The sequence below is a fragment of the Mixophyes fleayi genome, chromosome 2 (genome assembly GCF_038048845.1).
Source record: "Mixophyes fleayi isolate aMixFle1 chromosome 2, aMixFle1.hap1, whole genome shotgun sequence".
Classification (NCBI taxonomy): domain Eukaryota; kingdom Metazoa; phylum Chordata; class Amphibia; order Anura; family Limnodynastidae; genus Mixophyes; species Mixophyes fleayi.
The window spans coordinates 368,323,852-368,334,101 of NC_134403.1; the positions used below are offsets into that span (position 1 = coordinate 368,323,852).

Consider the following 10,250-nt stretch of genomic DNA (forward strand, 5'->3'; position numbering starts at 1 on the left):
ATGTGAAAGATATAACCCCAGGAGTAATAAGCACAGGTTTCCTCAGTCTAAATAAACACTAGCATCCGGAAACCTTATGGGATAGATGTACGGAACCTTCTAAAAAGGAAGTGGAGGAGTCAGATTCTAGAATGTATTAGATCAGTGTTGGCTAACCTGTGACACTCCAGGTGTCGAGAAACTACAAGTCCCAGCATGCTTTGCCAATATATAGCAGCTTATTGCTGGAAGGGTATGCTGGGACTTGTAGTTTCACAACACCTGGCGTGTCACAGGTTAGCCAACACTGTATTAGATAAATGAGAGGTGGAATCTGATTGGTTGCTATGGGCAACGCCTCCATGTTTTCCTCATTAGAAGGTTTGAGAAATCTAGTTATACTGGCCGTAATTGCAGAGATACTAAATGGCCGTTGTCACCAGCTGTATGTTAGAAGGGTGGACAGAACAATACCCAGCGGGGAAACAACTAGTGTAGGAATCTAAACACTTCTCTCCAATCTATATCCAATTAATAGATGCCCCCTGCTCCATTTCTCTGGGCAGGTTGTCAGGCATGCCTAATCAATTGTCAATCCATAGATCTCTCGCTGTGCACTCTATTCCAAGCTCTGCCAGGCAGCTCTAATCAATTCCTAATCAATAAATAAGCCCATTCACAGGCTTCCGCGTAAGCTGATAGGCAGGAGTAATCTATTTCTGATTGATCATGCACAAGCTGTAGGGTCAGCGTTAGCAAGCGGTGGGACTGACAGGTGCCACTTGTTGTACATTGTTAGTTTCTGTAGAAAGTTGTTGCAAATATCATTTTCTTCTGCAGTACAATATGTGAAAATGCAATAAAACGTTATAATCCCTGTGTGCCTGAGGTGACGTTAGCATGCTCTGAAACGTTGTATTGTAACTGTACCATAGGGATATCTATGTGTAGGTTTACTTGAATTAAACATGACTTTTATTAGTGTCCACATTTGCAAAATAAGTCATCTGTATCTGTAATTAGAACAATTTGTATTTATATTGATCTCATGTACTGTTCATTTTATTTTTTACCATTGTTATATAGTATATATGGTTTTACACAGAGCTGTAAATTGAATATTAAGGTGCAATTTTGCTGCCTAATCTAGTTCTGGTGACATTAAGTCTATCCGTGTAATGAATATGGTCGTCACCCTAAAAGGGGTGACAGGATGACAATCATACGATGTTTGTGGGGTCATTAGTATTGTTTATTTATATAACACAGCGCTGTACAGAGCATATGTATTCACATCAGTCCCTGCCCCATTGGAGCTTACACTCTAAATTCCCTACCACACACACACACACACACACACACACCTTCTTTGTCACACTCTGTCACAAGCAAATTAAAATACCAGCAATGATTTTTGGAGTGTGGAAGGAAGCCACATATCTCCCTGATTACAATCAAACTCGTGACACCAGCGTTGTGAGGCAGCAGTGCTAACCACTGTGCGACATGCTGTCATATTAATTTAGTGGGGGGTTGCGACAATAGACCGTTATTTCTTCTCCCTATCGTGAAATGTTAACTACATTTTCCGTAAAACAACCCCCCCCCCCCATAAATCTACCAATATCTGCTGGTAAAATAAAGAACACGTCAGATATACTCTGACATTTTCATACAATAAATTCCCATAAAATGACTTTTTATTGCTGGAAGATTTTTCACACAATAGTATTAATACGGTTCTACTGATACGATCACCCTGGCCAGCTTGTTATGTACAATACAAATGGTTTATGAGACTGTAGTAAACATTCGATTTACTGGTAGTCGTGACCTTGTCGTTGCCTGATATGAACTTTAACGGAGTGATAACCGCACAAGGATGGAGTATAGTGATGTGACCTACATGCAAATAAAAATAAGCTGTATTGACAAACTTTCAGATAGTTGTATGATATGCTGGGTGTCACTGTGGGGCCGATCTTTATGACTTTAATGATAAAAGATTCTGTTGGGTGTTAAGAAGCGTAACCTTCGTTCATTTGTCTGATGTTTGAAAGAAAAGATAATTTGCAGCGCTATAAATACTGATTATTACAAGGGATCCGCACTCTCCGAGAATTCCGTCGCCCTTGGGTAAGACAACGGATCCGCTCTGCAGATACAAGTGTATCCAGTCGTTGTGAGATGCTATAACAGTAATCGTTTACCATCTATCTGTGATCTGTGGAAGCGCGGCGCTGTGGGAAGCGTTCTGCATTGTTTAGCGACATTTTTGATGTTTGTTTTTTTCGCCACCAGTATGATGGCATCTCGGGCTTTTGTCCATTCTCCGTCAAATAGACCTTTCTATGCCACTCCAAGCAATGTAATAATAAGCTATGTATGCATGAAGCCGCCACTTGTAGTAAGAACAGTCCTAAAAAACCCTTCATATTTGCGATTTATTTAAAGGCCTGATTCATATTCAGTTGTAATTCGGGATTGCATCGCCGTATTTTACGTGAAATCGTCTCCGAAACGGACCGTTCGCCAACCAACGCAATTGCATTCAATTCATATCTGAACGCAAATGACTGTTATGATTTGAGAGGTGGAACGGGGGAGGGAAGGGGCCGACTAACTTAGGCAATGTACAGTAATGGCGTTTCATCGCAGACGCAACCAATTCAAGTCCTGGGTTTCTCGCTAGAACGCATGGTTTCAGCCAAACAGAAAGGACAGTTGTTGTCAGCGCTTATCCTTCACACTGCATATCTGTGTGTATCTCGCAAAATGAAAACATGAGGTATTAGTTCATATTTTGATTAAGCCTGCATCCCAGTGTCAGTGTATCTGACATCCAGGACAAAGAGAGAGCCAGCCCCCAGCTCCCAGATAATTTATGCCCTCCTGGACAAACCACTCCCCGGGAGTGATAGGCTGGCTGACACCACATGTTTAACCCCTAATGCAGTGCTGATGAAATATAGCACGAAAATTTAATTGCCCTCAGCTTAGGGCTTCACTTAAACGAGGTATTAGTTATTTTTGGATTCAGCCGTATCATTTGCACAGGACAGGTGTAATTGCCAACTGATAGTGATGACCAGCACAGCATATCCTTTATTGTTTAGATAGAGCGTACTTACACCCAGATTCAAATGGTAAAGTATCTTGAGATCCGCTTGGATTTGAGTACGGCCGGAACTGCGCTCGGGTTCTGTGGCTTTTTTTTTTTAAATGCAACTTGCGGGCAGGTTGCGTACAAACATGAATCCTACATTAGGTTATACCGAGCAGGATTTAAGTAAAACAAATAGAATGTTTTTTTATTTTGTTTTTATTGTTATATTTTTACATAGTAAGATTTGGTATTTTAGGGATCAGAGGTTAGATCATACTGGCCAACTCTCCCTGAATGTCAGGGAGACTACCTGAAATAGGGGTGATCTCCCTCACACCCTGAAGAGTCTGGCATTCTCCCTGATGCTGAGCCAGTACAAGACGTGGTTGGCTTCGCCATCTGTGGCATGATGATACAGTTCAGAAATTGTGTCCTATGTCCATGTATTGATGCCTATGGAGGTGGCCATTTTCATGGAGACCAAGATTTAATCAAAGACTGACAAGTAAGACAACATGACTTCAGTAATGGAGACAGAAATGTAAAAGACACTTCAGTCTCTAGAGATTCATTAGCTGCTTATCTTTAACGCGTAGTTGCCTACTCCCCCGGAATGTCTGGGAGACTCCCACATTTCTGGGAGACCTCCCGGGAGAGCAGGGCAATAGATAAGTGGCAGGGGGAGGGGGCTTAATGATGCAAATATTGTGTCATCTTAGCCCCGCCCCCTGTTGTAATTTGCCAAACTGTGACAACCGTTTAGGGGGTGTGACCAAAAATGATGCGATTCATCAAGCCCCGCCCCCGCAAGCCCATCTCCCCCGGGATCTCCCTGAAGCCAACAAGGAAAAGTTGGCAAGTATGGGTTAAACTTTCGAGGTGATGATTGCACTGCTCCGGTCTATTCCCTGCGCATTGTGGCTCATCTGCGCGGTAACAAAGTGTTTGTGCGCTCTGTAAGTGACGCTCAATGTCCGATCTCAAGGTTCTAAGGATCCATCCTTATAATGACATTTGATACATTGTTGCCTTTCAGGATGTTTTACGTTATGATGTTGGGGGGGGGATAACTTCTTCCTCTCTGCTTGTACCGTTTAGCAATGTAGAGAGCGGCGATGTTGTACGCGGGGCTGGCATGAAACCTTTTGAAATGGTGCGTATTTAATCTATAACATATGCTGAGTTATTTCACCAATGTCACACTCTATTTCTGTAACACAATCTGTATTCCCTGGAGGTGCTTATATCCTGTTACTGTTCATTAATCAGTGTTAGCTACTGTGTGTAACCTTAATCTTGGTGTAATGATTATAGTGTAGAGAATGAAACGTTATTTAATAGTTGCCTATTTTTTTTTTTTTTCCTTGAAAAATAATAAAATAAATGTGAATACGTGTGTATATATCTATATTATATATAAATGCTACCACATGTAGGTACTTGAAATTCGTTAGAAAGCACCCAGCTCTGAATGCACCCTAGCCGAGCAGGTATCCGAATGCACATAGGTATCTAACCAGCATTTCGGATTGCAGGCTTGTATCCCATAGTCCTTTGCTGCTCTAAACTATCATGGCTACATAGCGGCACTTAGGACTTAGCGAAGGGGATTATGGGAGCCGGTGTATAACTATAGGGCACATATCTGGCACTAATAATGACACCTGTTCAGCACTTATAACTTGGGGAGCGCATCTCATAATTCTCAAATATGCGAAACCTTCGAAGCAAATCACTGTTGGCGCTGATCTCTCGCATGTACATTGTCTTAGGCCCGATGCAGCAAATGTTAAATAGTGGCAAGGTTAATAAATAAAGTGTTGTAGATGCGAGGCCACAAGAAAAAAACCCAAAAAGAGACAACATATTTTATATTGTTGTTATTACTTTATATATAACCTGTTCCCTTTAACACACTTGTAGATAAATAAAAGTCTGGTGTCTAGTCTATGATTTGCACGTCTGCTGTAGTCGGTGTGCTGTGTAATGTAACACACTCCTGTTTGCGTTACCACAAAGGGCTGCGTTTCCTTAAAGCGACACAGAACCATCAAACTGTTTCGGCTTCGGTACACAAATAAATCGTGTTTTTTCCCCAGCAATGTCCCTCCCCATCTGCTTAGCTGGCCGAGAGTAGCTGTCATTTCTATAATTGGTAATATTGGTCCGGTATTTAGCTACTTTCTGCAATTTTGTTCCAGCAATTTAATTCCTTGTCATGTGCTAATATTGTACGCAGATGAGACGCACACGAAACATTACACCTGTTGGCGGCTGTTCATTAAGTTGCAGACTTGTGTTTTTCCTTGCAAATAGCATCCTCCAGATTAATGAAGAGGAGGCTGTCTAAGAAAAAGAAACGGGATTAGAGGAAAGATATGAATTATCACATTTCTTTAATTCGTTTGCTGTTTTCATCTTTCGTCTTCACAGTCCTCCTCTATCTCCGGCATCTCCCACAGTTCAGGAGAATGCACTCCCGTCGTGAAAACTGCACAGTTGACGCAACCAGAAGTTGGCACTTCTCTGCAAGTGTGTGTGTGTGTGTACAGGAAATTCTATGGGTCTTCTGGTCACTACCAGCTTCATGAGTGATGCAAGATAGAGACACCCCTCCGCTAAGCAGATTTATACCCGTGACAACTGTAGGCAAATGATAAAGTGCTTGTCTGATTTAAGACATCTCCTCTTCCTCCTTTCTGTTTACTTTTGGTAAATGGTCTCTTGATTCCAGACTTCTCCGAATGGGGGAGAAGAATAGTGAATGCGCCAATTGATTGAACAGGAGCCAATCTAAGTACCTCATTAAATACACACCGCGCATCCCAGCTACCAGAATGAATGGATGCAGACTTCTATGATCATTTGGTCTCTGATTCAATCCGTCCATTGGGAAAAATCTTCACCGACGTGATCACCAAGAAGTGGGGCAAATAATATAAAAAAGTTGGGGTCTGCCATGGTAGGCCTCCTCTATTTTAGATACATTAGTTATATCTAGTACATTGTGAACTTCTTTTTACACAGGCCTCTGTATATTAATTATACTTGCCTTAATTTTCATGTCTTCCTTCTGAAAATGTGGAATAATATGTGAAAAACAGAGGTTAGCGCAGCTTGATAACGCCATTTGCATAAATTGGGCGGGTCAAGGCATATCTTGACGCTAATTGTTTCATTACTCCCCGCCCACTCCGATGGGAGGGGCTTGATGATACAACCCGGCATAACCGTGACCACCTTGCAGGCAGGTACGCGCCCATTATCTGCTCTCCCCGAGGTCTTTCCCCTAATTTGGGACACTTTAGGAACGTAGGTAACTATGATTTTTAAAAGGAGCACAGGAAGTGATATTACTTGTGTAATGTCCCTGGCCAGGAGAAGGGTCTTTAACGCTGTAATATAATAAATGTTGCTTTTTTAAAAATAGTCGAATACAGAACCGTTTTCTGTTCGCTCTCGTTTTACGCCTGCTTGGTACAAAGTGATATAAACCCTCATTGAGTATTTTTAGCCCAGACTGAAAACAGCAAACAATCACTAATTAACAGCTCTCCTGAATGAGCCATCCTTCTCTGTGCAATCTTTTGTAACGAGCAATTATAGAAAAATGAGGCTGAGAGGGAGAGTTTCTTGTGAGAAAAATTCAGTGTTGATTTAGATTTAAATAAGAAAACACAGCGCGTGTCTTCACGGGTGACGGTTCCACACATGATTAATCATATGATGCACTCGATTTCTGTGTGTTTTCTCAGTTCTACACTTCCGTTATCTGTTAAACACTTTCCTTAACAATAAACATACTAAGTGCTGTGATAATCATGACAGATACTGTGACTTCACTCTTAATTAAGATAAGGATATATACATATATATTTGTTTGGTTTTATTTGGTTCCAAATATCTACTTACAGTGTCCTTCTGTGGACAGCAATTGTGGAGTGCATGGAAAAAATGCTTCCCCTTCAATGATGACATTCTCTCGGGCTTAAATAACCACTATACCCAAGATACCAGTTACATTAACTAAAAGTACCACTAATAGCATTCATAGACAAATATCTCTGTGTTTTCGTACTTTGAGAGTACAAACAGGAAGTCTTCTGCGCGTCACAAACTATCTACCCCCCCACCAGAGCCCCCAAGATCACAGCCTTATCTCCAACATGGAACAAACTGCATACCTGCCAACTCTCCCGGAATGTCCGGGAGACTCCCAAAATTCGGGTCTGTCTCACGGACTCCCGGGAGAGCTGGCAAGTCTCCCGCATCCCGCAATTGTGGGGCTAAAATGACGCGATTCGCTGTGAATTGCGTCATTTTGGAAATCCCTCCCCCTGCGCCAAAACGACATGTTTGTCACGGGGGCTGGACCAAAATGACGACTTTGGCCGCGCCCAACCCCCTACCGCCCTCTAGACACGCCCCCTCTCCCGGATACAAGTTGCCAAAAGTAAGCAAGTATGACATACTGATGAGCGCATCCATGTTTATGAATGTTGTTAGTCGCTATTAGGATTAGCGGTCTGTTAACTGGTATTTTGCTTTTTACTTTTTATGTGCAAATGTAGGACCTGAGTCATTAAGGAAAGGAAGGCAAACAATGGACTTCATGTTCTCCGGGACAAACCATGTTACAATGCAAGGGGGCAAATTAGTTTACAAAAGGCTAATGTCTGATATCTTAACCTCTTTACCTTCTTACTCTTATACCACTATAAACCTTAGAGTAACGACACGAGACTTGAGTGTGGAAAAATTAAATAATTTATTTAACTATGGTGGAGGAGAATAAAGCAGTCAGTCCGACATCGACAAAACCAACTGTCCTAGCATTTCCTTTGGACTTCCCCTGGGTTCAAATGGTGGACCAATCACACCCAAAGCGCACATATCTACCTGGACGGGGCACGACGTCCCGATTCCACAGAACCCGCCCATCCTCTGGGCTATACGGAAAGCAACCACAGGGCAACCCACAGGGGCGGTATCTGAACCGAGACTAATAGCCGATTCACTCGAAGAGAGACGGGTTCAACATGCCCTATTCCGTAAATGTGCGCCCAAACACTGGCCGTCGACTGAACTGCGTTTTCCGGCCAAAACTCTATCCATCTTCACGGACAACCATGACCGCCTCCAGCTGATACCCATCCTGAACGATATCCAGCTGATTCCTCACGAAACCCAGGAATCCATGAAGCAGGGAGGGTGCGTGGGCAACATCCAGATCTGCAAGGCTGAGTACAACTCCGCCCATCCAACTTATAGCATCTGAAGCCCATCCCCTATGACACCGGATGGGCATCTCCAAATAGTTAACTGTTAACACTCCAGAGTATACTCAGTTAAAAATACAGCAAAACTTTTATTATCCTTCGTTCCTATGCAGATCTCAGTTCTTATTATTTTGCACACAAGATAAATTCTGGCTGAATTGTCATCTAGCACACAAATACTTGATAGTTTTATTTTTACACTGACATTTAAAGTTGATCTAGGACATGCCCTACCACAACTATAAATCTGTCCCCACATTTTAAATTTACCTCCCCCTCCAACATTACATGGTTTTGCCCAGGTGCAAAATTACTCATTTTTTTATGTTTTGCTCTCCTTAATGACTCAGGCCCATAATGTTTAGTTTATATATTTGCATTTCCAGGTATGGAATATTTTCAGAAAAAAGAGGAAGTGAATTAATCAAAAGGAGAGTGCCAGTGTCAGTGAGAATAGATGTGGATAGACAGGATAAATTTTTAAATGCAAGTTAATATATTTCATACTTGTCAACTCTCCCGGAATGTCCGGGAGACTCCCGCATTATGGCAATCTCCCCCATCAGCTCACTTCCTAGAGTGGGCAGAATTAGGGCCAAAATGCCGCGAATCCCGGAGAATCGTGGCATTTGGGCCCGCCCACAGTTGTAAAATAACGCCCACCTCCCCCCCGGGAGGCTCCCGGACGCCAACTACAAAAAGTTGGCAAGTATGTAGGTATGTACCCTAATTCCCTAGAAGTGCGCCTCATAGCTCCCATATATCTATATCCTGCATACACCCAAGCCTGGGAGATAACTTGCTTGTTTGAAATGAGAAGCTTCACATACACACTCGAGTCTTTAGAGCCTTAACTCCTGCGAAAACATCACTAAAAAAATCACCCGGCATCATAAATAGGCCTTAAGACTGTAAAGAAAATTCCCCTATTCCTGTAAACATTGAGTATGTAATTAATTCTGTACATATTGCTTCTATGTTCTTTATTTTCAATTTCAAACAGACTTACTATGGGCTTGTCTGAGGTTGTTGGCAAACGGTACTAGTTACCGTGTCAACAAAACTTTGTGATTTATGCATGTAAATATTGAGTGCTCCTATCCAGCCCTATTATATATTACCGAGTATTAGCGCTTGTGGACGCCGCAGGCAATACTATCAGAGAGCAGGTAACATTTGCAGGAGGAATTATGATTGATGATCCTATTTTGTGATAAATCCCACTGCTGGCACCCTGATTGGATGATTTCTATGTCAATCCCGTTAGGTGTTACCTATTTGTTGACACAGTGTGTTGGGTCTCCAGGTTCTTCAGTTGTGGTTGGTGGTCAGCCCACCACCTGCTGCTCAATGCTGAGATTTGCTTCATAATACAGAAGGGGCGAGGCCAGAATGATTCCTTTCTATGTGGCTCTACTCTCCCATCCTATTTCTTTTCTAGGTGTCTGGAATATTTCATAGGTATCACATGACCTTATAGGCTGTTCAGGAAACCATCAAACTTCTCCCATAACTGTCCGAAACACAATCAAAGACCAGATTAGTATGCCTCCCAACATCTCGGGATGGGACGTGGCCATATTGCAAGAGGGCATGACCACTGTGCAACATCTTATTATAGAGCGCTACGCTCCATCTCCCATCTTAGTAGTGGTGTCCCCTGTGATCTAGTGAAGACAGGAAGTGGGGCAGCCTCCAGCCGTCCACATTGCTCTACTGAACATGCATAGACAGGAAGTTTGTCTCAGCAGGTTCTTCTAGTAACAGTCGAACTGTAAAGATGTTATAACTGGAGCTGCATCCCTTTTGTGTTAAACTGACTTATATAGAGATATATAAAGTGACCCGAGGTGCAAAATTAGATACGAGCAACCTGTTCTCTGACA

General features: G+C 42.4%; 1 protein-coding gene across 1 annotated transcript in view; it reads left to right on the forward strand.

Moving 5' to 3' along the window:
* IGSF11 (immunoglobulin superfamily member 11) overlaps positions 1 to 10,250 on the forward strand; it is a 215,782-nt gene that overhangs the window by 86,973 nt on the left and 118,559 nt on the right. The window lies entirely within an intron of this gene.